Source organism: Otolemur garnettii, unplaced genomic scaffold (genome assembly GCF_000181295.1).
Source record: "Otolemur garnettii isolate 467f Iridium unplaced genomic scaffold, OtoGar3 scaffold00053, whole genome shotgun sequence".
NCBI classification, from domain to species: domain Eukaryota; kingdom Metazoa; phylum Chordata; class Mammalia; order Primates; family Galagidae; genus Otolemur; species Otolemur garnettii.
The window spans coordinates 1,559,539-1,586,223 of NW_003852448.1; the positions used below are offsets into that span (position 1 = coordinate 1,559,539).

Below are 26,685 nucleotides of genomic sequence, written 5' to 3' on the forward strand. Positions count from 1 at the left end.
ATTTTTAATACTAAGTTTCTGCTAAGGCTACAAAACATCACTAATACAGTTCCAGAAATAATAAGTAGTAGTTAGCTATTTCATTGTCTTTTTATCTTATACATATTTAATACACATTTTAAGACTTTTGGTAGAACCACCTAAACCAAAGTCTGCAGGGAAATATTAGAGGCCAAACTGAAGAACTGAAACTTCTCTGAGAAGGCCAGAGTCCAAGCTGAAAACAACTGAGTCCCTACACCCGTGTTTTTCACCCTGTTCTGTCTCTGCCTCCCTGAACCTATACTTCCATGGCACACTTAAATTATGTTAATCAAAAAAAAAAAAGAGTAAAAAAAGAATATATTTACTGTGCTTTGAACTTCTTTGGAAAATAATTTTAAAGACAATGATTTTTTAAATAATTTTTTTTTTTTTTTGCATTTTTTGGTCAGGGCTGGGTTTGAACCCACCACCTCTGGCATCTGGGGCCGGCGCCCGACTCCTTTGAGCTACAGGTGCCGCTGCCTTAAAGAATTTTTAAAATGATTTTTTTTAAGGTAATGATTATCTTTAAAACTTTTCACGGCACACCTAACATCCTGTCATGGTACCATGGCACACCAGTGGGAAATCACTGCCTCATACTTTACTTTCTCGCCCATTTGGTACTACTGAAATAAAATGAAGTAGTACATTATTTGGCCAGATAATTATTTCCTAAAAGAAATGCAGTTTTACTATATTTTTCCATATTTTAAAGTCTATTATATGCTCATGGAGAAAATTCAAGCAACGTAGGTATTCCTCTATGGATTTTAATCTTGTGGAAATCCATGTCTCAAAAAAATCAGCTAATTTTAGCCTTACAGAACTTCAGAAAACTATGAGGAAGGTAAAGATGACTTCTAACTTCATCAGATAAAGTTAGGCATCTTGAACATTTTGGGGTGAGATCTTTCTAAGCATCTCTTTATGCATGAACATGCCTACAAAGAAGGACATAATTTATTTTATTTTATTTATTATTTTTTAATTTCAGGATATTAGGGAGTACACATTTTGTTTATATGCTTTGTTTTTCTACAGATTGTTTCAAAGTTACATAAGCAAGCACACAGTTTCTAACAAATAAAATTATATGTATTATTTCATAATCTGCATTGAAATCAACATGTCACATAGATCTTTCCCTGCCTGTGAATATAGACATATATTATCTGTTCAAGAGTTACACAGTATTCTAATATGTGGCCAGACGATAGTTTATTTAATCAATTCTGTATTAATGGATTTTTAAATTGCTTCCAGAATTTATTATTTTACACAAATATTGTAGTGAACATTTGTGTGCCTTTGCAAATCTGACTTCTTATCTCAGGAGAAACTCTTATGAAAATTCCTGTTATAGACCCTTGGACATATCCAAGCAATAGTTTTTCTTTTCTTATGCAAAGTATCATAGAATTGACAAATACTCACCATTACCTATGATCTTATGCAACTACTGCAAAGATATATGTGGCCCTTTGCCTAATAAAGAATGGTATTTGCAACAAAAACAGAACATCTAACGTTTCAAAATCCCCTGAAACCTCTTTTTTTTTTTTTTTCGGTCTACATGGATACAGTTTTGCTTTTGTGCATGTTATTCTATTGATCTTGGCCAGAAGGAAATGTACATTGCCTTTCACATAATTCAGTTTGAATGCTGGTGGCTTTGAGTATGTGAGTCTCCAAAGAAAGGCCAGTCTTATATTTTAAGGAATTATGTGTAAAACCATAATGTTATTGTCAGATAGACCTTTACCTCTCAGGAAAGAAGAGTTGTTTTTTTCTGGTTCTTCTCGTTAATAAAAATAAGCTAAATATTTGAATTGCTTGTTTTTACTTGCTTTAAAAATAGTCAACAAAAGTCTAAAGAAAACATTTCCAAGATCATTGAGTTGCTTAAAGATTAGAATGAGGACTTTATGCTAAAGGAGCAAGTGGACACAGTTATGCCGACTTGTTTTAAAAAGCTCCAAAGGGAAAAGAAAGAGATCACTCTGAGATTGATGCAGAGAAGCCAAGAATCATTCAGAGCTTCCAGCGAACTAGGGCAAATTCAATAGGAAAAGGGGTGTTTGTTTATAATGGAATTTGAAATTCAGAAGTAAAATGCACTAAGTTGCTAGGACTTCCTGAAGAATTGCTGAGGGAGGGAGATTTGAGGAGGGGCAGGAAGGAGGTTTTATTAATTTCAGAAAGTTTCAAGGGAAGAGTAACTCCTCTTTGCTAGACTTTATCTGGGGGATAGTTCTGAATATTACATACTAAGTGTTCAGGTTATTTCTTTCAGGTCAGCTGGATTTGTCTAACGCTCAGTAGACATCCTTGTCCTTGAATCCCACACAGCCCTCTCCTACCGCATCAGAGACTGTACCAGAGTCTCCTCATACTGACTTGTACTGTTGAGTTCATTGCTGAATGAAGATTAAGAGGAATCTCTAGAAGTCACCTAGGGCTTCCATTTCCAGAAATGGCCAACTAGATTATATCCATCAACCTTTCCACCCCATCCCCGCCCCCACTGAAAAGAACAAAAATCAAACTAGTAGTCTTCCCCAGGAGGAAATACAGTGTGTTATGGTTGGGAAGGGCACACAGAGGCTCTGGGGTGCTGGCAATGTCCTCTTTCTTGTTCTGAGGTTTCCCAGGTAATAATTACATCTCTTGACCTGGGTGGTGGCTATTTGTTTTTGCATTGTTCTATGTTTAAGTTGTACGTCGTAATAGTTTCTTTTTAGTTATCTAATTTAGCCCTCAATCTTTAGGCATAAAGATTTTTGCTCACTCAAGATACATTTCCATTCTCCATGAGTGGAAATACTATCTTCTAAGCAAAACTTTCTTAAATCTTATTTCCTATTGGCTTCAGTAATATTATATATAAAATTGAAAGCCATAGCACCCAAGATGAAAATATTGAAAAGACTGTGCTAAAGTTTGTAAGGTGACCAATTAGAATACTTTATAAGAAAAATAAATTCTAATGCCTCAACTACTCAATTTTTTTTTAGCCAAGAATTCCTACTCTTCTCATATAACCTCTTTAAGTCCTGCATTATAAAGTTTACTTCTGGGATAGCACCTGTGGATCAAAGGAGTAGGGCACCGGCCCCATATACTAGAGGTGGGCTGGACCCAGCCCTGGCCAAAAACTGCAAAAAAAAAAAAAGAAAGTTTACTTCCGCAAATTTTCCCACGAGTCAGAGAGTGATGATGTAATTTTTAATAATTACAATAAAAATACTTGAGTTCCTATATTTAGCTGAAAGGTATTTACAGAGTCATTGTTATTACAAGAATAATTTCATCAACCACAGTTGACCTTTACTGAACATTTATTATGTACAGACATTGTGCTAAGTATTTACAAATATAACCTCATTTAATCCTATGATGAAGGTAGTGTGAGTAGTCAGTTCCATTTTTTAGGTGGAAAAACTGAGAACCATAAAATTTAAGTGTCTTGCCTGATGTAAGACATAGTATAGCTTAGGTTCAAATCTGGGTCTGCTCTCTCCAAAGTGATAGCTCATCACCACAGTTCTATGTCCTACATAAGAAAATTAATATCAAATCAGTACAGATTTCTTTAAAAGATTTTTGAGGGCTTTTTTTCCCCAAAAGAATAAATTGAGAGATTAATTTTTCTAATTAAAATCTAATGTTTTTAAAAATTGAAATGTGATGGGCCTCGACCAGTGTGGTGGCTCACACCGTAATCCTAGCACTCTGGCAGGCTAAAGTGGTGGATCACTTGAGCTCAGGAGTTCAAGACCAGTCAGCAAGAGTGAGACCTTGTCTCTAATAAAAATAGAAAAACTACTCAGGCATCATGGTGGGCATCTGTAGTCGCAGCTACTCAGAAGACTGAGGCAAGAGGATCACTTGAGCCCAAGAGATGGAGGTTGGTTGTGAGCTATGATGATGCCATGGCACCCTACCCAGGGTGATATAAAGTGTGACTCTGTCTCAAAAAAATGAAAAAAAAAAAAAGAAATAATGGGCCATTTTCTCTTCTCTTTAGTTCTCAGCTCCTTGCATCCTCTGAGCCCACAGTTTTTCTTAAGAGTTAGTTACTCTTATTGTTTTCATTTCCATAATTATGATAGCATCTGATTAGACAGCTTTTTCTAGAATATAAATTAGTGTTATGTCTCCAAGTAAAACTGAAAATAGCCACTTTGAAGAAAATGAAAATTTCTGTTTTTTAAAATGTGAAGGTGGAACAGATTACAAGAAAGCACTTATAAATCTTTCTAGTCTATATGAGGATATCATGTCAAATTTGATTTTAATGAGACCACATGGCTCAATTTCCCTGTAGTCTGAAATTCAGTGGTGTAGCAACCAGAATGTAGTCAACATTAATAAATTACGTAAACAGTATGAGATAGTGATATTTAACCTATAAAAATTAACCAATAGCAAGACGAGGAAAAGTCACCACCGGTTAAAGCGAGGTACTAATGTTCTCTACAAAGTTGCCTTAATCTACGGATGGCAGAATTCATTTACCCTTCTCAAAGTGGTGAATTAAATAGAGAAAAGATCTACCACCCTGTATCCTTTAGGTGTTTGAGTGTGGCACTAACCCCTACTTTTTCTACAAACTGTGGTATTATTTTGGCCAGAGTGTGTGTGTGTGATGGTGGAGGATGAGGGGTGTGGGGCTGGTTTCAGAGGTTTTCCGCTCAGCCTAGCCAGCACACTTTTATAGCCCTTACCCACAAGCTCAAGAACCAATGTTGCCATCTATGTTCTCTGTAATTAAACAATTTGAGACTTGAGAAATGACCACTGGCAGGTGTGTGGACCTAGCTCACTATGATCTGGACCTCCTTATTTCTTAAGCTCCAGTCTAATAGGAGTACCATGAGGTTTTAGGGTTTGCTCAGACCCTGGGCCCCACAATCCTTGAAGTATTTGGCAGCCTTTTTCACCGTGTACAGTTACTTGAGTAAATGGACCTGGGCCTCTTTGCGGGAGACCCAGGAGACCCACTACTCTGTGTTCTTGCTATTGCACTGTCCTTGCTCCAGGGGATCCAAGCTCTTGTCCAGTCAATGGACTATGGCTTTAAAACCGACTGTGATCTGGAAACCGGGCAAGGGCTTATGGCTTTCTATTTGGATGGCTGCCTTCAGTTTCCTGATCATACACCCTTATTCTTTCTGGTTGTACAGACTGAGAAAACCTCACTGCCTATTGTCCCTGAGGGACACCATGTTCAGGGAACCACCTGCATAGCCCCCTACAAGTCTGATAATGTCTTGTTGCTTCTGATAATGTCATCCACTTTCTTCTGTCGCAGAAGCACCACCATTTGGCCTCTCTTATTTTGAGATATTGTCATTGCCATTGCCCTCAGGGAGCATCTCCTGTCACTGCCCTGGCCTGCAGAAGGTGGCCACCTCTGAGCTGCCTTGCCCCTGTGTGTGTGGCGTGTCCTCTGGGCCCTCCCTTGGAGCACAGCCGTTTGGTGGCATTTCAGCCCCCACCTCTTCTTCCACCGTCTGCCATGATGATTTTGGCCTTTCCAGGTTGTTTAATGTGGGACTTTGCTTTCTACAAGCGTTCCAGTGCTGCCTTTGAAAGGGTGAAGCAGGGTTTAGCACCATCTCGGGATAAACTCTTCCTTATCTAACTGTTATAACCCGCTTCCCCCCTCCCTTTCAACAATCACCCTCAGGACACAGAGCTATTCATGTGCTCTTGGCTCCAAATAATCTGTGTTGACTACATCCTGCAGCTCCTTTGAAGTATAATTCTTTTCCTCTCTTAAGAGATATAGCACTTCCCCAGGGAGGTTAGATTGTGATTGACTCTAGTAGGGTCACTGGGGGCCAGGGAGAAAGATGGGGTCAGACACCAAGAGCAGCATGTGTTGTCTTGCATGGAAAGGCCTCTGTGTCTTCTTCAGATAAAGGAGATACAGCAGTGGCCTAAAACAGAGAAGGGTGGCCGCATGTGCAGAACAGGAGGGCTCAGAGGAACCTAAGAATTTGAGATTACCCACTGTTGCAACTCAGGTATCTCTAGACTCTATCACCCTCCCTCCCAACTGCAGCCCGGCCTGGGTAGAGTAGATCTGTCAGGACTGAGAAGTCAGCCTCCTTGGGAGCTCTGATCATTTTTGATGCTAGGTAGGCCTAAGCCTATTCAGTTTTTCCTGTCTTCCAACTATAGGAGATGAGAATTTTTTTTTAATTGTATTTTTTTGAGATAGTCTCACTCTGTCATCCTGGGTAGAACTGTGGCATCATAGCTCAAAGCAACCTCAAACTCTTGGGCTCAAGGGATACTCTTGCCTCAGTCTTCCAAGTAACTGAGATGACAGGCATGAGAATTTCTTTGTATACTACCAAGAAGGCCCAATGTTCCCTATTAATTTTAATTGATGATCATCAATTAATTGATTGATCCTTAATCATTAATTAAATGTCTAAATCCTAAACTTCAAAACCTGTGGGAAAGAGAATTATGGGTGTTGAGATGTTATAGATTTTGAAATGGGAGATTAGTCTGGATTATCTGAGTGGGCCCAGTGCAATCTCAAGGGTCTTGATGAAGGGGAAGCAGGAGGGTCAGAGTCAGAGGAGGAGACTGGATGAGAGGAGCAGAGGCTATAGTGGTCTGATTGCTGGGTGAGACCACAAGCCAGAAAATACCTGTGGCCTCTGAAATTGGAATAGTCCATACCTCACAGTCTCCAGAAAGAACACATCTTTGCCAACACCTTGATTTTAACCCACTGAAACCCATTTCACACTTCTAACCTCCATAACTGTAAGATAATAAATTTGTGTTGTTTCAGGCCACCATGTACGTGGCAGCATGTTATGGGGCAATAGGACACTAATCTGATCACTTTTCACTGTCTTCCTGCAAATTTAGCTTTGATTGCTTTCAACAACAGCCATCCAGTTTCATAGTTCTTGTAATTTGTACTTCCAACCTCTCAAACGCCTGATACCTGGTAACCAATGATGCATTCCCTTCCACCAATATCCCATCCAAGTTCAGCACCACTAGCAACTAACACTGCCACCACATGGCAGGGGCTACTGCCAGCAGTGACAGGGACCTCATTGCTGGCTAGTCAGCACATGCTCTAGCTCACAAATCCCATTTTTGTTCCTGCTTCCTTGAACCACTTCTGGTAGCAACTGTTGCAGACCAGGTTCTGCAGGAAACATGCTCTGAGACAGAGATTTGTGAGCGTGAAGTGCACTGGGGAGAGGCCCAAGGATTAATGATGGCAGGGAAGGAAACTGAACCACAATGCAGCAAAAACAAGGGCCTTAGTGGATCCCATGAGGTGCTCTCCAGATGGAATGCCAAAGGGGACAGGAATGCCAGTCTTTGTCTCTCTCTGCCAAGAAATTACTGGGAAAGGGGGGGTCTTAGTCTGTTTGGATAGTGTAAAAAAACTGCCATAGACTAGGTGGCTTATAAACAACAGAACTTTATTTCTCACAGTTCTGGAGGCTGAGAAGTCCAAGATCAAGGCCCTAGCAGACCTAGTGTCTGGTGAGAGCCCATTTCTCAGGGAGAGCACCAGGTAGCTGTGTCCTTGTGTGGTGGAAAGGGCAAACAAGCTCCCTTGGCCTCTTTTACTATATAAAGGCACTAATCCCTTTCACGAGGGTTCCATCCTCCTGCCTAATTACTTCCCAAAGGCCCTCACCTCCTAATACTACTACCTTGGGGGTTAATACTCAAGATATAATATTTGGAGAAACACAATAACCTTGGGTAAGTGGCTCTCTTCAGCCTGAGGGTAAGAGGGACTCAGCTAACAGCTGTTAGTCCCCAACATGCTCAGAAGCTGGAGACTGAGCACTCAGTCCTACCTGGAGATGGGCGGGAGTCAGGGTGGAAGGAAATCACAGCACTGACCTCCTTGTATGTGTGTATAGATACAGGCATGGATATCTATGCCTATAGACACACGCTGAACTAAGTGTGTCTGCAGTGTGTGACTGTAAATACAGATGCATTCACAGTAATTTTTCCAAATAGAAATGTCAAAAGCCTGCACCCATGAGTCCAGTTCTAAAGTTTTCATTGCTGTCTTCCTACGACGCCCTGGACCCATCGGGCATGTTCATATCTACATTCTAGACACGTTTGCTTTGCTGGAATATAACCATCTTCCCATGCTGTCTTTTTAGGTTTGTGTTTGTGTTGTGTGTGGGTGTGAGTATGTGTGAGAAAATGGACAGGTGTGATGTTAACATGAGAACGTGTGCACATGATGTGTGTTGGAGGTGAGTGTGGTTTGAGGGTGTCTGTACCCTGTGATCCAAATGGCCACCTGCCCTTCTGGGCATCCTGTCCTGTCATATTTCAGCCCCCTCGTCTGGCATGGCCCTGGTGGTGCCCATCTCTGCTGGTCAAAGGCCACTACCCCATCCCAACCCCTGCCTTCTGCTATCCCGGGGTCTCCAGCTGGTCTTCCTAGATGCCTCCACAGCCCCACTTCACCTTGAATTCTCACACCCGCTGTTCCTGGCCCTCACGCTCTAGGCTGCCACTCCCCCAGGGTGGCCAGTGATGTTCTCTCTCTCTAGCCAGCACGGAAACTGCGTGCTCCTTTATCACTCCTGCCCCGGGAGAGACTCGTCCTGCAGATTATGCTCCTGGGAGTCCAGTTCGTTCCTTTGTGTTGATTCCCTCTTCTTCACAACAATCCAGGTCATCTGGGGGGCAGGGGAAAGTCCCGAGTCCATGCATCCTTGCACGTGGGTGCATGCAGACACACACGCGTCTCATGTACACACATGCACAAACGTATCTGGCCCAGACCCCTCCGGCCCCCTCCAGCTCCAGAGCCTTGTCCCTGATCTGACCCACCCTGTCTCCTGGCTTCCTTATTGGTGGCTTTCTCAGGGTGCTCCTGTCTTCCCCGAAGTCCGCTGTCACCAACCCCACAGACGTGTCTTGAACCTGAATCCTAAACAGAGTTCAGGTGTTTTTTTTTTTTTTTCTCTGCTCTCTTTAGGCTGCGGGAAATCCAGGGCCTGTAGCCATAACTGTGTTTAAGGATTGGGCATGTAGTGAAGGTGGAGGATTGCCCTGAGCACAGAGCCTCCTGGCAGGAGCTGTTACCCAAGGCCACCTCCAGGAGACCTTGCTGCAGCTCACTGCTGCAGGTCAGTGCCCAGGATGAAAACTGCTTAAAACCAAAATAATCTTTGAAAAATCCCTATCACTTAAAATCTACTATGAAATAAATGTAGTACCATAACTCAGAAAGTCCAGAATTAAAACAGCTAGTGCTATTTCTTAGTTGAATAGCAATTAAATTAGTTGGCTTCTGTTTGAGGCTATATCGTATCAAAATAATCACCAGCACACCACTTGGTCTGGAACTCTAGAGCAATGTGCAGCGAGGTGAGTGGCTTGCGCTGCAGACCCCCTGGGAACCACGGAGGCTGGAAGGAACTAAAATCTACATCTGTCATCTCACACCCTGTGTCCACGCTCAGCCATGGTAGGTGGACTCAACAATTTATAGTCACATGAAAAAAGTCAAATAACTATGCAGTGTGAAAAAGAGATCAGAAGAAAATACATTTTTTTTAAAAAGACTATTAATTCTGTACAGTGAGAGCATGGAAAATTTTATTTTGTTTTTATTATACTATCTTAGTCTGTTTTATGCTGCTATAACAGAATACTTGAGGCTGGGTATTTTCACAATTCTGATAGCTAGAAGGTTCAAGATTGAGCACCTGGTGAGGCCCTCAGGCTGCTTCCACTCGTGGCAGCCGTGGAAGTGAGTACGCAGGGCTCACAGACCGGAGGAAGCAGGGGTGGGCGCCAGGCTCTTATTAATAACCAGCTCCTATGGGAGCTAACACTTGAACATGAGCTTTGGGAGACAAGTATCCAAACCATAGCAAACTTTAGTAATTTCCAAATGTTTATAATAAGAATGCGTTTTTTTGAAGTTTTTTATTCCTGATTATAAAATAATACATGATAACTGTAGAGAAATTGGGAAATGCAAATAAGTGTATAAAAGAAAACAAAGATCCTCCTACCACTCCATCACCTGGAGAAAGTGACTGGTAACATTTTGGTGTATTTCATTTTCATTTTCCCTGTGGACCAGATATGAACAGATAGGCATTAACCCGAGTTCATACTGGATGTTCAGTCAGGTTACTGTTTTGTTTTGTTGGCTTTTGCATTTAACATTGTATGGAAAGCTTTTTGCCCATCCTTAAACTTGAAAACAGCATTTTTTGTTTGTTTGTTTTGAGACAGAGTCTCATTCTATTGTCCCAGGCTAGAGTCCCATGGTATCATCTTAGCTTACAGCAACCTAAACGCTTGGGCTCAAGTGATCCTCCTGCCTCTACCTCCCAAGTAGCTGGGACTTCAGGAAAACACCACAATACCTGGTTAGTTTTTCTATTTTTAGTAGAGACAGGGTGTCACTATTGCTCAGACTGGTCTCGGACTCCTGAGCTCAAGAAATCTACCCACCTCGAGTACTAGCATTACGGGTATAAGCCACCAGGCCTGGACAAAAACACCATTTTTAATGAAGGCAGAATATTACAGTACTCTTCCCTGTGGCTAGACATGAAGATTATATCCAGTTTTTTTTGATATTATAAATACTAATAAAATGAATAAAGTTATCTATAAATATTTAACCACATATCAGATTCTTTCCATGGGACAGATGGCAAGTGATGGGATGTGAATACTGTGAATATGAATATATTAAATATGTTACATTAAAAAGTATCAACCTATGATGTTGTCCAAAAAGACCTGCAAAGCACTGGCTAGCAGCAGTAGATTTTGAGGAAATACACCATCTCTCCCTTATCCCAGACATCCCAGGCCAGGCCATTTTTCTTTTCCTAAAAGTAGTAAGGTGGTAGGCTGAGAAAATCTTTTTTGGTAACATGGAAGAGAAATATACATAATGGCTGTTTCCAATATCGGAGTTTCCAATATCAGAGATTCCTGGGCGGATATTTTTGCCCCACTGCTGAAGGAGGAGTTTTGCTCTCCCTGGAGGGATGATATGACAGTACATAAAGCATCCTTGAAAAGAGAGGCCCTCCTACAGCCCTGATCTCAAAACAAAGCAACAGCCAGTGGGACGACTGACCCGTCCCCATCCCTGGCTGAGACTAGGGAGAAGGACCCCTGGGCACCCGCGCTGCAGGAGATTATTGTCTCACCCTCAGCACAGGATAAACTGTGCATAAGGAGAGACTTCTTCCAGACTTAGGTCCATGCTGTGCTTTGCATCATTCATGCCACTTTGCTAAAATATGCAGAGAAAATTATTGGTTCAGGCTGAGAGAGAACACTGCAGTGGGGAACAATGAGCCCCACTTCTCCTGAGAAGCATCTTGATACTCATCTCAAATTCATTTCATCCTCTGTATCAACAGATACATTTCACATTTGAGAAAACAGTTCAAACTGCATGCACATAAAAGCTAAGAAATAGTGACATTTCCTTACTTGGAATTTTTTAAAGTCCAAATAATTCTAAGAAATGATTTTGAGGGATTTGAGAGAAACTTTAAACTTTCTCTCTGCAGTAAGAGTGAAAGCTACATAAAAGTATTTTCAGGGGCAGCGCCTGTGGCTCAGTGGGTAGGACGCCAGCCACATGTACGGAGGGTGGCCAGTTGGAGCCCAGCCCTGGCCAGCTAAAACAGCAATGAGAATTGCAACAAAAAATAGCCAGGCATTGTGACGGGTGCCTGTAGTCCCAGCTACTCGGGAGGCTGAGGCAAGAGAATCTCTTAAGCCCAAGAGTTTGAGGTTGCTGTGACCTATAACACATGGCACTCTACGGAGGGCGACAAAATGAGACTCTGTCTCAAAAAAAATGTATTTTCACTAAAAGGGGAAAATAAAATGTGTTTTTAAAAACTCTGGAAATAAAACATTCAGTAACTAATATCCATGGAGTACTATTTCCTACAGAGGATGTGAATGGATTATGTTTGGATAATTTTATTTCAATAAACAGTTGCAAAAAATATTAAATGCATGGTTTCTAGTTTTGGCAAACTTCTCTCCCTATAAAAACAGGGACATTAAAGCTTAGCAGTAGACCACATTATTAATTATAATAATGAACACGATAGCTCTTATAAAAAACGGCTTTTCTTTGAAGACAGTGACAACCAACCAAGGCATTTCAGTCTCTCTCTGCACAGTTAAATTAAGAGACTCTCTCATCAATCATGTTGAATTTGTTGAACGGCTTTTTATGTCAGGTTGCTATAGCACTAGCCTATTATAGCTCCTGCCATGCTCCTCTTTTTTTTCTTTTTCCTTTTTAACCAGATGTTCTCAAAAGAAAGCAGAGTTGCAGACTTGGGAAAGAAATGTTTGTCAGGCTGGTTTTGATCAAAGGGCCACATTTAAAGATATAAAAGGTGGTATAGGGTAAAACTTAAAAAACCTCCAGGAGGAGGAAAATGAGTTCCAAATCAGCAACAAAAGGGACAATTTTACTCATTAATATCCTACTGATACAAATTACTCACCCTTGTATTTCTTTAAAGAGTATCATAAAGTGTTCATTCATGTATATTTGACTCCCAAAATAGCACAGAGAGTTAAGAATTTATTATCTGTGTTCTTCAACTGAGGAAACTGAAAAGGGTTAACTGACTTACTTAAAAAGTCACAAAGCCAGTTAATGTCAGAACTGGATCTGGAATCCAGGGCATCTACCTGCTTCTATGTCTGAAGCTCTGGCTACATAAATATACATATATACTATCTACTTCTATTTGTGTTTATTCTGCAAATTATACAGTTCAATTCAAATAATATTTATTCACCACTTACTAAACCTTAGAAGTATAGTTCTGATCCTGTATTTCCTCCCAAATACTTTCATATATCATCGTCTCTATATTCTTAACAAAGTGTACTAAGCAGATGGTTAGTTGGTTAGAAAGGTTAAATGACTTGTCTGAGGTCAAATGAGCTGAAAGATGGCACAGAGCTCAAAAGAGTTGAAGTCTCCTGATACTGTTCTGGGTTCTGTGAACTACGCTGGTGGCTTGTGGGTAAGGCTGAGAAAATTATGTACAGCTAACAGTCCTGTCCTTGTGGAGCCCAAATAACCTATGACAGCCTGTCACTCGGACTGGTGTTTGAGTGTGTGCTTCAATGAATTCACCACTGGTTTCCAACACTCATCTGTTTGTGATCTTGTCACTTCTACTTCCACTATTATCACCCATCTGTATATCAACTGTGTCCTTTCCCGTCTGGCCCATCGTGAGGCTGAACTGAGCATAGTTTAATACTTGGAGATGGGCTGAGTTTGGAACTTCATTCCTAGTGGCCTGGCCTGTCACTCCATGCTAACTACCTCTGTGAGCATGTGCTGTGTGCCAGGCACTATGCTAAGTGTTTTATACACATCTACTTAATCCTCATGATACTATCACTATTATCCCTGTTAAACTGGTTCAAATTAACTTGCCCAGGTTATAAAGTTGGAAAGTAACAAAGCCAGGATCCAAGCTTGTGAGTCTGTCTCCTAGGTCCTGATATTAAACCATCATTCCTCTGTCCTTAAGTCTCCACCCTGAAGTCATGTGACTGGCAATTTTGTTATCTGTGAATCCTAAATAAGAATGATGCTCTGTTTTCTGGTGCATAGATAGCTCTCTCCCCTCTGTCAGCCCTTCTCAGGTCAGTTCTCTCCTTTATGCATCACTGGATAATGTTCAATCTAACAGGTAGAACCCAGTGCCAGCTTTCATTTTCTAAGAAACCTCATGAACGTGGTGCAGTATTTCTCTTGTGTAAACTGGTGTCTGCTCTCAGGCTCCTCAGGTCTAACTATCAGTCCCCAGCGCTGTGCTGACTCTGCAAAGCAGCCTATGATAAACTGCCTACTCTTCCAGCTTCTGGCCTCTAAGAGCACGGCCATCTGTCTGCATTCTGCAATTTCTTTGTCATTGTCAATGATGTCTGAAACATTAGTAATTTGGTGAGGTGAAAGAGTCTCCCAATGTATATACTGTGTCAATGTATATACTGTGACATAGCTGTTAAAATCCCCTACTGCATTCTCAAACACAACTGCGTAGAAAAAGTTTAAACAGGATTGAACATGAGACATAGGAGGACTTCATAGTGGACATGAAGAATTAAGTTTGAGACTCAACTAGTAAACTGGAGACTCTAAAGTCCCAAACTTACTAAAAAGTTGCCAGGATGCAGTTCTTCTAATGGTTTCCAAATGCTTTTCATGGGATCTAGGAATGCCTGTTAGAGATTCTTAGGCCATTTCCTTCACATTTCCTGTGGATTAAACCTAGGCGCACTTGACTGCGCCTTGATCTTAAACACACACATCAGGTTTTCATTAGCTGTCCTTAGAGTTTTTAACTAGAACTTGCTTTTACAATGTGAAGATTACTCTTTGATATGGTTAATATTTTATTTAATGTAAGATAGTTAGTATCGATTAGCACTGTAAGTGGTCATGGGTGCTTGAAATCTACACTGGACATTGAAAAGCCAAGTTGCAAGGACCACTTTTTAAATGAGTCCAGAGATATATATAAAATATCTGTTAAAGAAGGCTGGAGATAGAAAAACTGATATTGCAGGGTTGTTTCTAGTTGTAGCACACAGCATCTTCTGCTCTGAAAGTTACTGAAGGTTTCTATGGCCTTTAAAGTCAAGTTCCCATAGCCAATGGTTCAGCCTCACCTTGACCAGCTCTTTTGAATTTAAAGGTCTTTCCTAAAATAAATGCATAAATAAATAAAGGTCTTTCTGTGGCCTTTTAAATTTTCTTCTCCTGGACAGGATGCTCTGGACTCAGGACCATTCCTCTGTAATGGAGAAGGATTTCACCGCTGGTAACTGCTTGGCCATGGGTTGGAGATGGTGTGTAAACCCTGAGCTGGGTCCTTTATCTCCCACCCAGGTCCAGGTTGCAGGGGCTTTCAGCTTCACATGACCCTGCACTCAGCTGTCCAGAGTGCCATGAAAGGGGCCACTGTCCCACCCACGGAGGTCCCATGGCTGAGAAAAGCTGGAACCCTGATAGCTTTGCGGCTCCTCAGGACCATCATCTGGGGCTCTGCCAGACTGGCCCTGGACGTGTTTTGCAAGACAGTCGGGTCCCCTATCCTGGACCAGGTGGACCTTGACACTTGTTTGCCACCAGGTGTGATGAGGTGGAAAGGTGGAACTCTGAAACTGAAAACCCCAGGGGTTAGAATATCCCTTTAAAAGTTGGAGGAATATTGAACTGTGGCGGTAGACGGGGCATTAAGACTTTGTATAGCTGAGAGAGCAAGAGATCTTCTGAGCCACTCCACCTGCATGTCCACTGTCTCAGTTCTGCATCACCAGATGGATCTGTAGCTCTTTTAAGCCCCCATCCCAGGCCCTTCTGCCCAGCAGTGCCTGGAATACCGTCGAGGGTGATCAGGCGCAAAGAGCAAGGGCATCCCATTCCAGACAGCTCTTCTGCAAATGCTGGGGACTCAGGAAGTGGAGGGAAAAAAGAACAAGAAATGAGAAGAGAAGAGGACCCAGAACACAGAAATAAGAATAAAGAGAGTATGTGAATTTACCTAAATGATTAGGAAGTGGAGAAAAAAAGAACAAGAAATGAGAAGAGGGCCCAGAACACAAAAATGAGAATAAAGCAAGTTTGCCTTTATTAAAGGCAAATAAAGGAATTTGCTGAAATGATTAAATAATTTCAGACTACTTTGGAATGTCACCCACTTACTACGACTGATAGTATTGAAGAGCACAGCATATGTGTCTGTGTTAGGAAATGCCCACTGAACAAGGAAGAATTGGCCAAGAAAAATATTGATGTGATTTCCATTCCTAGCAAGTGTCTCTTCTTGGTACATTAAACCACACTAGTGGAGTTAACATAGCATGTGGGGAGCCAGGCCTTCTGATTTGCCTTTGCATTTGATCAAATGGCTTTGAATGAAGTCATCTACAGGTTTACAGCAAGGTCACACTGGTACAGGTTCAAGGTTCAAAAGCAACTTGTTTGCATATGGCTGGATGGAAGGCAGCAAGACACACACTGTGGACAGAGACCTCTCTGGGAAAGCCCAGAACACATCCAAAGGAATGTACACCACGACATCCTGGGAGGCCTTCCTGCTGAAGAATCAGCCCTGCTACCAACAATGGGGTCTGTAAGTCTGTGTGACATTTCTTCAGATCTACAATGGGAACTGTTTGACCTACTCAACAAGAAGGCCAAGCTTCACGTGCTAGAAGTCGGCAAGCAGCAGGTGCAGGTGGTGAGGCTGCGGGAGTACCTGGTTAACTTTGCTGGAGATGTCATCAGGATGGCCAACATGGGCAGCACCTGCAGAACCTCTGGGCAGATATTTGCTAACTCAACCTCCTCCTGTTCCCATGCCTGCTTCTAGATTCTTCTTCAAGCCAAAGGGAAAATGCATGACAAGTTCTCTTTGGATCTGGCAGGGAATCAGCACGGTGCAGACCCTTCCAGTGCTGACCAGCAGACCCAAGTAGAGGGTACAGAAATCGTAAGAGTCTCCTGGCACCAAAGGAGTAAATCAGGGCCCTGAGACAGAGCAAGGCTCACAACCCACTCCATGACAGCAATCTGGCACAGGTGTTGAAGGACTCATTTATCAGGGAGAACTCAAGGACTCCCATGATTGCCATGATCTCACCAGACGTAAGCATCTTTGAATATGCTTTAAACACACTGAGATATGCAGACAGGGCCAAGGAGATGAGCCCCCACAATGGGCCCAGGGGAGAGCAGCCAACTCAAATGGAAACAGAGAGATGAAAACCAGCTCTAATGAGACCATGATGACAGGCAACTTCTCCAAGGAGGAGGAATAACTGTCTTCCCAAATGTCCAGCTTCAACGAATCCATGACTCAGATCATGGAGCTGGAGGAGAAGGCTGTAGAAAGAGCTTGAGGAAGTTATACATCATGGACCAGCCTGGCTTGGGCTGTCTAAAATGACCAAGCAGCTGGACTGCAACCTGGAAACCTTTGTGAACCAAGCAGAATCTACCCTGGCACAACAAGCCAAGTACTTCTCAGCCCTGCAAGATGTCACTGAGGCCTTGCACCTGGCCATGCAGCTGAAAGAGCAGGCTGGAGACAAATTAGCAGCAAGCCACAGCCCCACTGATCACTGCAAATAATGATCTGTTTGGTTTCACCAGCCTATTCCTATCCTCCTATGAACTTTGGGCACCTCGAGGTCTGGTCAGGATCTGAGCTGGGACAGGCTTTGGTAGATGCCACATGGTGGAGGCATCTGGATCCAGTGCAGCTGGGGAAGTGGTCAGAGTGACATGGAAGCTATTTACCTTTTCCTCAGTTGTCACCCTCAAGAGAACAAGTAGGAAGGAGGTTTTAGTTACCACCTGCACTGTGCTTCTCTCCCTCCGGAGGGGAGTGCTCTCTGTGCAGACTTCCCCGTGGGGCAGCATCCTGCCATGCGCACTGGCTGCTGATGGAGAGCTCTCTGCTGTTGTTGTGGTTCTGGGGAGAGAGAAGGAGCCTGTAGTCCATCTCTCTGCTGGCTCTGGCCTGCCTTCCAACTCTCTGGTCTGAGTCCTGATGTGTCCTGTACTTTTAAGAAATGTTTCCAAAAAAAAAAGAAATGTTTCTGGGACCTCTTCCTCCCTTGCTGTTTCTGGAGGCCCAAGAGATCCCTATGGTTTTCTGCTGTGTGTTCATACATTGTGTGTTGCAATAAAGAAAGAGGAAAAAAGAGCTCAAGAAGGCCAGCCGGGAGGACGGCCAAGCAGTCATGTGAGCAAGTCGTTCCTACAATTGCCCACACAGCCTTAGACACAAACAGCCCTACTCAGATGACCCCAGGGCCCACAAGGAGGTGGCTTAGTCCGTGATGAATCTAGATATGACCATAGGAGGGTCCCGATGGGCCCCAGGTCCTGGCCAGAGACGAGCCCCAAGCCAGTGACCACTCCCAGGCAGCAGCCCTGGATTCGCCTTTCAGGCCTACAGTGTTCCCTCCCTGTTTGTATCATTCCTACCGAGAGAGAACAGATACTCATTAAAATAACCAGAGTTGTGTCCAGAGATTTAGGCTGAGTGGAAGTGGAGGTCCTGGGTATAAGTGCAGCTGAGGATCTGAAAGGCAGACTAGGTATGAAGCTACTGAGGTTTTAAATCAAGATTCAAGGCTGGGTGTGGCAGCTCATGCCTGTAATCCTAGCTATTTGGGAGACTGAGGCAAGAAGATCACTTCAGCCCAGGAGTTTGAGGTTGCAATGACCTATGATGACGTCACTGCCCTCTAGCCTGGGCTATAGAGTGAGACATGGTCTCAAAAAAAAAAAAAAAAAAAAGGATTCAACATCAATGCAGAGGCACAGCCATCTCCATCTGGACACTGGGAAGAAAATCCCCAAATTTTGGTGTAGATGGGTCTTTGCTGTACATCCTCTAGAGAGGGAATGGCTGTGAATACTAGGGAAGGGAGTCTGCTGTTCACTGTCCCAGTTTTCAGAACCTGTCTTGTGCTGGGTTAGGACAGTGAGTTGCAAACAATGGTCTCATGACTACCTATCACTCGTGAAAATTGCTGAGGCACTTCTGTTGATATGGGTTTTATCTATCAGTATTTATTGTCTTTAAAATTAAAACAGGAGGGTGGCGCCTGTGGCTCAAAGGAGTAGGGCACCGGCCCCATATGCCAGAGGTGGTGGGTTCAAACCCAGCCCTGGCCAAAAACTGCCAAAAAATTAAAACAGGAAAAATTTTAAAATAAGTTTATTTTAAAATAGTAATGAGCCCCTTACTTGAGATTTTTATGAAAAACAGCTGTATTTTCCAAAACAGAAGAGTGGCATTGGTTTACATTTTTACAAATCTCTTTAATACATTCTCTTATCTCTTTCGACCTTCAGTCTGTGATATCACATGCCATAGAGTCTCAAGAAACCTTCACTGTACACCTCAGGGAGAATGAGAGTGAAAAAGATAAATGATGTATCACCATTATTATGGAAATAGTTTTGGCTTGGCAGACAGCTGAAAACGTCTGGGGAAGCCCAGGGTCCCCACCTGGAGAACCTCTGGACTAGGTGGCTTGGAGGAGCACACTGACCTCCTCAGTGAAGCAGTCAGCATGCTTGAACTTGGCCACTGCCCAGGAGTACCCAGAGGGGAGGGTATTCTGAGGCATCATCCTTTTGATAATATTAGTGCAGGAAAACTTGATACAATTACAAGAATTGTTTCAAAAAAATAAATTAAAAAAAAAAAAGAATTGTTTCCATGAGAGAACATGCCTCCTAAATTGGCATCCAGTGTAAGAATATAGGCTGACAGGCTAGTGTTCAGTCTTTGGTTTCATAGTATTCTGGTAAGACAGGAGTTACTTATCCCACAAAAATCCTTGTCCTTTTTTTTGGGGGGGGGGCACTGTAAATTTTATGACATGAAATTCTCCTGATTTCCTTTTTTTTTCTGCTCCTGAACGCATTTAATTGATGATTCACCTGAAAACCCGCATGTTCTTCCCAAATCCAGAAGAAGAAAAAGCTCTTGTCTTCGCCTCCCCAAATTGAAAAAAAAACCATAACAAAACTTACTGATCCAACATAGATCAATTCTCAGGATCCAAAAGTCATCCTCTCCTCCTCCTCCTCCTCCGGCCCCCGCCCCGGCAATGGCCAAGTTACTGGTGGGATAGTGACGCTGCGCTCGGCGACTGCCTCCCTCCCTCCTCGCTACGTATCCAGAACCCAATCTTTGGGCGCCATATTAATGGCGTACTGTATTATTTCCACTAGGCAGCGACCTTCGGCATTAAATTACTCCCGGGAACTCCGGAGCAAAGCAACAAAACCATCAAATATGGCTGAGCCTCTCGGCTCGTCCTGCAGCCGCTGCCGCCGCCACCACCAGTGCCGCGGGACCGGGACGCGCCAATTCTCCTGATTTCTCTCAACCTCCTTGACTACTCCTTTTCAATTTTCTTTACTTCTGTGTGAATGTCTATAGGAGAGTGGGAAAGCGAGGGAATCCCACCATGTAAAATGGTTCCACCATGGTAGTGTAGAATGGATTGAGCAGAGTCTCAGGCTACAAACAGGCATCTTTCCTGCTGAATGATGGACAGCTTTTAGTTGCAGTGACAAAAATCAGGCTTCTCAGAACAGAACTTGCAATCTCCTGAGCCCTCTTCTCTTTTTGTGCTCTCTCTCTAGATGATTTCATCCAATCCCATGGATTTTAATGTTTTTATCTTCAAAACACATCATCTACCGCCACTGCTGAGTTCTGGAGTGAATTTTAATCGCCTGTGTGATGTCTCCACTGAACTCCCTGTATTTCCCTTAGTACATGCAGTCAGGCTTATTCATTCTTTATTTTTCCCACCTTAGAAATTGTCATTATGATTATCTTCTAAGTTGCTTAGACTGTAACTCCAGAAATTGTTCTTGAGATCTACTCATAGCCCCATCTATAACCTAGCCCTGTTGATTTTAATTCCAAATGTTGTCTCTAATACATTAGTTTTTTTCACTACTAGTCCAAGTTCGCTACTGTTTCGCCTGGACTACCCACTAGCATCCTTCCTAACTCTTCGCCTTATGTATTCCCCTTACATATTTTCCTTATACCATTGACCCCTCGCCATTTTGGCTCTAATTTTTAAAAATAAGTAATATTAATACATCACCATCACTCCCCTGCCTATAATTTTTCCATGACTTATCAATATTCCTAGGATAAAGCTCCAAGTTTTTAACACAGATCAAAGCTACCATGTGCTCTGCGCCTGTCTGAGGCTTCATCCTCTTCTCACACCCCTTCCCTCTTACTCTGTGAAGGGGCTTGGGATCACCAGGATGAAGGGGTCTTGATGTGAGGGATGAAGAGGCTTGACCCAGAGTCTGTGCTGGGGGACTAAAGAACTCTGGGGGAAAGCCCTCCTAACTAAACCTCGGGTCCACATTTATTATCATGAAACAGGAGAAAGTAGACAAAAGCTGCTTGTTCAACATTAGCACTGATTAGGGAGGACCTGGAGAAGGTCAGATACATTGTCTCCACCTCTGTTTTTGCAAAACCGCAGACCTTGAGCACAACCTCTGCTTCCAGCATCAAGAGACCTTTGGAATCTAGAGACTCTTTACCATAACCTTTAGGCCTGGCCTTGCCACATCTCACATACACATTCTCTCTTGGAAGCCAGTTCTCTGATCTCCTGCACACACACAACTCACATGCCATTCTCATGATTCTCTAGGTCTTCCAAGCAGGAAGCAAGTCTTATGCTAAAGATCAGGGCTCAGTTTCCCCTACAACTCTGTAGCCCACGCACAGTGGGTTTTGTTCATTTAGTGGTCAATATTTCTGTAGTGGGCATTTACCTTGTGCCAGGCATGGAAGGCATATGTACATATACAGCACTGAACAAGGCCAAGGATCTTATTCTCGTGGAAATTCTATTCTAGAATCAGGAATTTGGCTACAAGCAACTATACCCATAATGTCCAAGATAATTTCATATAGTAAAATGGTATGAACAAAATAAAATACAATGTTATAGAAAGTGACGGAAAGCTACTTTAAACTAAGTGGACTTCTCTGTGAAGCTGAGCTCCGAATGACAAGACAGAGCCAGGTCAGCTAACACATGAGAACAGAGCAAGTCTCACTGGGCTATAATCAAGGTATTTACAGGGCTTTGTTCCTTTCTGGGAGCTTTATGAGAGAATACATTTCCTTGCCCTTTCCAGCTTCTAGAGGATTCTGCATTTCTTGGCTCATGGCCCTCTACCTCCCTCTTCACAGCCAGCAAGGTCATCGCATCACATTGTTGACCTTGATTCCGTCATCACAACTCCTCTGACTCTTCTGCCTCCCACTTACATTTTTAAGAACCTTTCTGATTACATCGGACCACCCAGATAGTCTGTGTTAATATCCTCATTTTAAGTCATTTGATTGCTGACCTCCATTTCATCTGCACCCTCAATTCTTCTTAGTCATGTAACATAACGTATTTATAGTTTCAAGGGATTAGGATGTGAATATCTTGGGGAGAGAAGGTATTATTTTGCCTACCACAGGTAGAAAAGGCTGGAAGGAGGTGAGGTCAAAGAAGTGAGCTTAGACCAGGTTATGAAAGACTTGTAGGCCAAGTTAAGAAGTTTGAGTTTATTCCAAATGAATGTAAAATCCACTGAAGGGTTTTATGCAGAGGAGTAATCTGAATTACATTTTAACCAGAGCATTCTGTTTGCCATATGGAATTGTATTTAAGAGGGAATGAGTAGCTCTTAAGGGATGGGAAACTATTTTGAGAACATGTGGGCTTATCTGGGCTTGATTAGTTGAATTAAGGTGGTAGAAATAAAGGTACAAAGGAATGAATAGGATATACTCATTCCTCCTCATGGAGGTCAAAACTTACTGATATATTTATGTGGAGGTAAAGTAAAGGGAAAAGAAGAATGAGGGATGAGTCCCTCGCTTATTGAGATGGAGGACCTGGGAGATGAAGGAACTTGAAGTGATAGAGATCAGGTTTTTCCACACTAACTTTGTTTTTTTTTTTTTTTTTTTGAGACAGAGCCTCAAGCTGTCCCCCTGGGTAGAGTGCCGTGGCATTACAGCTCACAGCAACCTCCAACTCCTGGGCTCAAGCAAGTCTCCTGCCTCCGCCTCCCAAGTAGCTGGGACCACAGGCGCCCGCCACCACGCCCGGCTATTTTTTGGTTGCAGCCATCATTGTTGTTTGGCGGGTCCGGGCTGGGGATTTGAACCCGCCACCTTAGGTGTACGTGGCTGGCGCCTTAGCCGGTTCAGCTATAGGCGCCGAGCCCCACACTAACTTTGAAAGCCTCATTTGGCATTCAAGTGAAGATGCAAGATTATTATACATAGTGAGTATGCATCTGCATAGAAAGGCCACGTCTAGAATATGTATTTGAGTATCTCAAAGAGAGTGCTATTAAGGCTATAGGCCTGGGTGACATCTCTTAAAAATAGAAGTAGAGAAAGTGAAGGGCCTAGGATCAAACTCTGAGGCTCCAATATTAAGATGTCAAGCAAAAGAAGAAGAGCCACAAAAAGAGAATGTTTCAGCCTTTGTAAGGGAGGATTTCCATCAGGGAAATGAAAATTAAAACTAGATGTTATGGCTTTGCAGACACTGCCGCTTCCTATAGTCGTCTGGTATCAGCCATGGTCAACCCCAGTGTGTTCTTCAATATTGCTGCCAGTGGCAAGCCCTTGGGTTACGTCTCCTTCAAGCTGTTTGCAGACAAAGTTCTAAAGACAGCAGAAAGCTTTCATGCTCTGAGCAATGGAGAGAAAGAATTTGGTTATAAGGGTTCCTGCTTTCACAGAATTATTCCAGGGTTTATGTGCCAGGATGGTGACGTCACATGTCATAATGGCACTGGTGACAAGTCTATCTACGGGGAGAAATTGGAAGATGAGAACTTCGTCCTGAAGCATACAGGTCCTGGCATCTTGTCAACAGCAAATGCCAGACCCACCATGAACAGTTCCCAGTTGTTCATCTGTACTACCAGGACTGCGTGGCTGGATGGCAGCATGGGGGCTTTGGCAAGGTGAGAGAAGGCATGAGTGCTGTGGAAGCCATGGAGCCCTGTGGGTCCAAGAATGGCAAGACCAGCAAGAAGATCCCCATTACTGACTGTGGACAACTGCAATTAATTAGACCTTATGTTCTCTTTCAACCACCAAATCCTTCCCTCTGTAGCTCAGGAGAGCACTTCTGTAGGAGAGCACCCCTCCACCCCATTTGCTCACAATATCCTGTAAACTTTGTGCTCTCATTGCAGTTCTTCAGGTTCCATATTCTCCTTATTCCTCTCCATGTCTAGGTGTATTGCAGAGTTAAGTTTATGATTATGAAATAAAAACTGAATAATAATTAAAAAACTAGACCCTACTACACACCTGTTGCAATGGACAAAACCCCAAATACTGACATCACGAAATGCCGATGAGGATACAGAGTAAAGAAACTCTCATTCCTTGTTGGTGGGAACATAAAACAGTGTAGCCACCATACAAAAGTAAAGTTACTCTTACCATATGGTGCAGCATCTGGGCTCCGCAGTGTTTACGCAAAGGAGTTGAAAAGTTGATTAAGAAAAAAAGAACCTCACAAGGATGTTTATAGCATCCTTATTTGTAATTACCAGAATCGGGAAGCAATCAAGATGTTCTTCAGTAGGGAAAGGACATACTGAGGTACATCCAGGCAAGGGAGTATTATTCAGTGATAAAAAGAACTCTTCTACTGGGCAGTCAGTGCCTGTGGCTCAAAGGAGTAGGGCACTGGCCCCATATGCCAAAGGTGGTGGGTTCAAACCCAGCCCTGGCCAAAAAAAAAAAAAACTCTTCTACCATGAAAAATCATTGAAGAAATCTAAATTCCTATTACTAAGTGAAAGAAGGCAATCTGAAAAGGCAATATCCTGTAGAATTCTAACTATATGACATTCTGGAAAAGGTAAAAACATGGAGATAGTAAAAAGAGCAGCAGTTGTCAGGGCTTAATGGGGAGGAGAATTAATGGTGGAGCACCAAGGGCTTTAGGGAAGGAAAACTATTCTGTAAGATACTGTGACGGTGATACACGTTATTGTACATATTTCCAAATCCGTAAAATGTACAGCACCTAAATGTAACCTTGGACTCTAGGTGATAATGATGCGTCAATGGAGATCCATCAGTTGTGACAAATGAACCCCTGTGATGAGGGATTCTGATAACGGGGAAGGCTCTGCACGTGCAGGGCAGAGGTGCAGGGATATCTCTGTATCTCTCTTTCAATTTTTCTATAAACCTAAAATTTCTCTTCAAAAAAATGATGTCTTAAAAAAACAGACCAAACAATTCAACATCTTCTGTAACAAATTTTCAGGTGCTAAGTTTCATAATTCTGTTTCTTTTTAAAATATTTTTTCATTAAATCATAACTGTATACATTAATGCGTTATGTGCTACAATGTGCTGATTTTATATACAATTCGGAATGCTTACATCAAACTGGTTAACATAGCCTTCACCTCACGTACTGATTATGTTATGACATTTATACTCTACTCTTAATAGATTTGACATGTACCCTTGCAATATACACCATAGGTGAGGTCCCACCACACTGAGATGCTACACACTATTCCCAAAGGCGAAAAAAAGCTGTTTTAAAGATGTAGAAACTTTGTTTCCCATTATTAGCTGGATGACATTGGGAGACAACTTATAGGCCTCAGTGTCCTTATCTATAAAATGGGGGTCATTACATTTACCTTGCTCACGGAACAGGATTGTTTTAGTCAAACGAGATGAAATGTGGTAGCACTTTGAAAATTTTAAAGCGCTGTGAAAATCTAAACTACTATTGTCATTGTGATTTCTTCTTAGTACAACTCCTATTACCTTAATGGAAAGAAGAAAACACCCTCATTTGCTGTCCTCCCTTTGAAACGTGCTGTCCTCTTAAGGGCGCTTCCAGTAAGCGTGGACGGCTTCCAACCTTATCATTTGCTCAGGAGCCAGCCTCGCTAACGTTGTTATTTGGATCCTGTTTGTACCAGAGGGCATTATCTCTTCTCATTGTTCATTTGCCTCTCATGGGAAGAAAACAAGTCATTTGCGGACCTGGGATCTGTAGACATAAAATGTGTCCTTTCTATTCAGAAAAAGAGAATTTAAAAACATGAAACTCGAGGTGTTTCTTTAAAGCACTGTGGGATCTGAAGTGAAGAAGTTGAGCATGGCCAATATTTTACCTGACGAAAAGCTGTAACTGTGAAAATGCCTTTGTGTTATAAGAAATCTTTCTTATTTGTCTATATGTAGTATAATACCTGTAGTAAATATACGATGATTTTCACAAACTGTACAGAAGAATCCATTTTGTTACTTTATGGCTGTCCATTTGTAAATGCTCATTAATACCGTACTTAGTGCAGTTATTAGAGCACAAGGCATAATGATACAAAGATCTTGGTACAACTTTGCTAGCCACAACTGTGTAACAAATTTGCAGGTCATTAACATAATTTTCTCGTAGAATTTTGTGAGAAATAAATGAAAAAAGATGGAAAAAATAATGTAGCCCATAGTAAGCGGTCAATAACATTATTGTTATAATTATGTCTATATTGCATCTTTTATTTGTAATACATCTATTGTTTATTTAGTATTAATAATTATGTTAGTCGTATCATCTAATCAACTAATATAATATGAATCTATTATATTTCAGTGGTAGTTCGTAATATAATATCGATATGTTGTGACACATTTTTAGTATCGTCCTGCCACAGGTTGAATTGTGTCCCACCACCAGCCCCAACTTTATACGCTTGAGTCCTAATGCACAATACCCCAGAATATGACCTTTGTTGGAGATACGGCCATTACAGAGGTAATCAAGTGAAAATGAGGTCTTTAGGGTGGGCCTAGTAGGACCAGTGTGTTTATTAAAGGGGGGAATGTGAAGACTGATGTGCACACAGGGAGTCTGTCACATGAAGGCTGAGACAGTGGTCAGGGTAAGTGATGCTTCTGTAGGCTGAGGAAGGGCAGATTGCCAGCAAGCCCCAGAAGCTAGACGAGGGGC

At 42.3% G+C, this 26,685-nt stretch overlaps 2 pseudogenes; both read left to right on the forward strand.

The window, feature by feature from the left end:
• LOC100963204 overlaps window positions 1-17,230 on the forward strand; it is a 178,265-nt pseudogene extending 161,035 nt beyond the window's left edge.
• A 6,031-nt stretch (window positions 17,231-23,261) lies between these two features.
• Window positions 23,262-23,739, forward strand: LOC100963525 (annotated as a pseudogene).
• The last annotated feature ends 2,946 nt before the right edge of the window (window positions 23,740-26,685 follow it).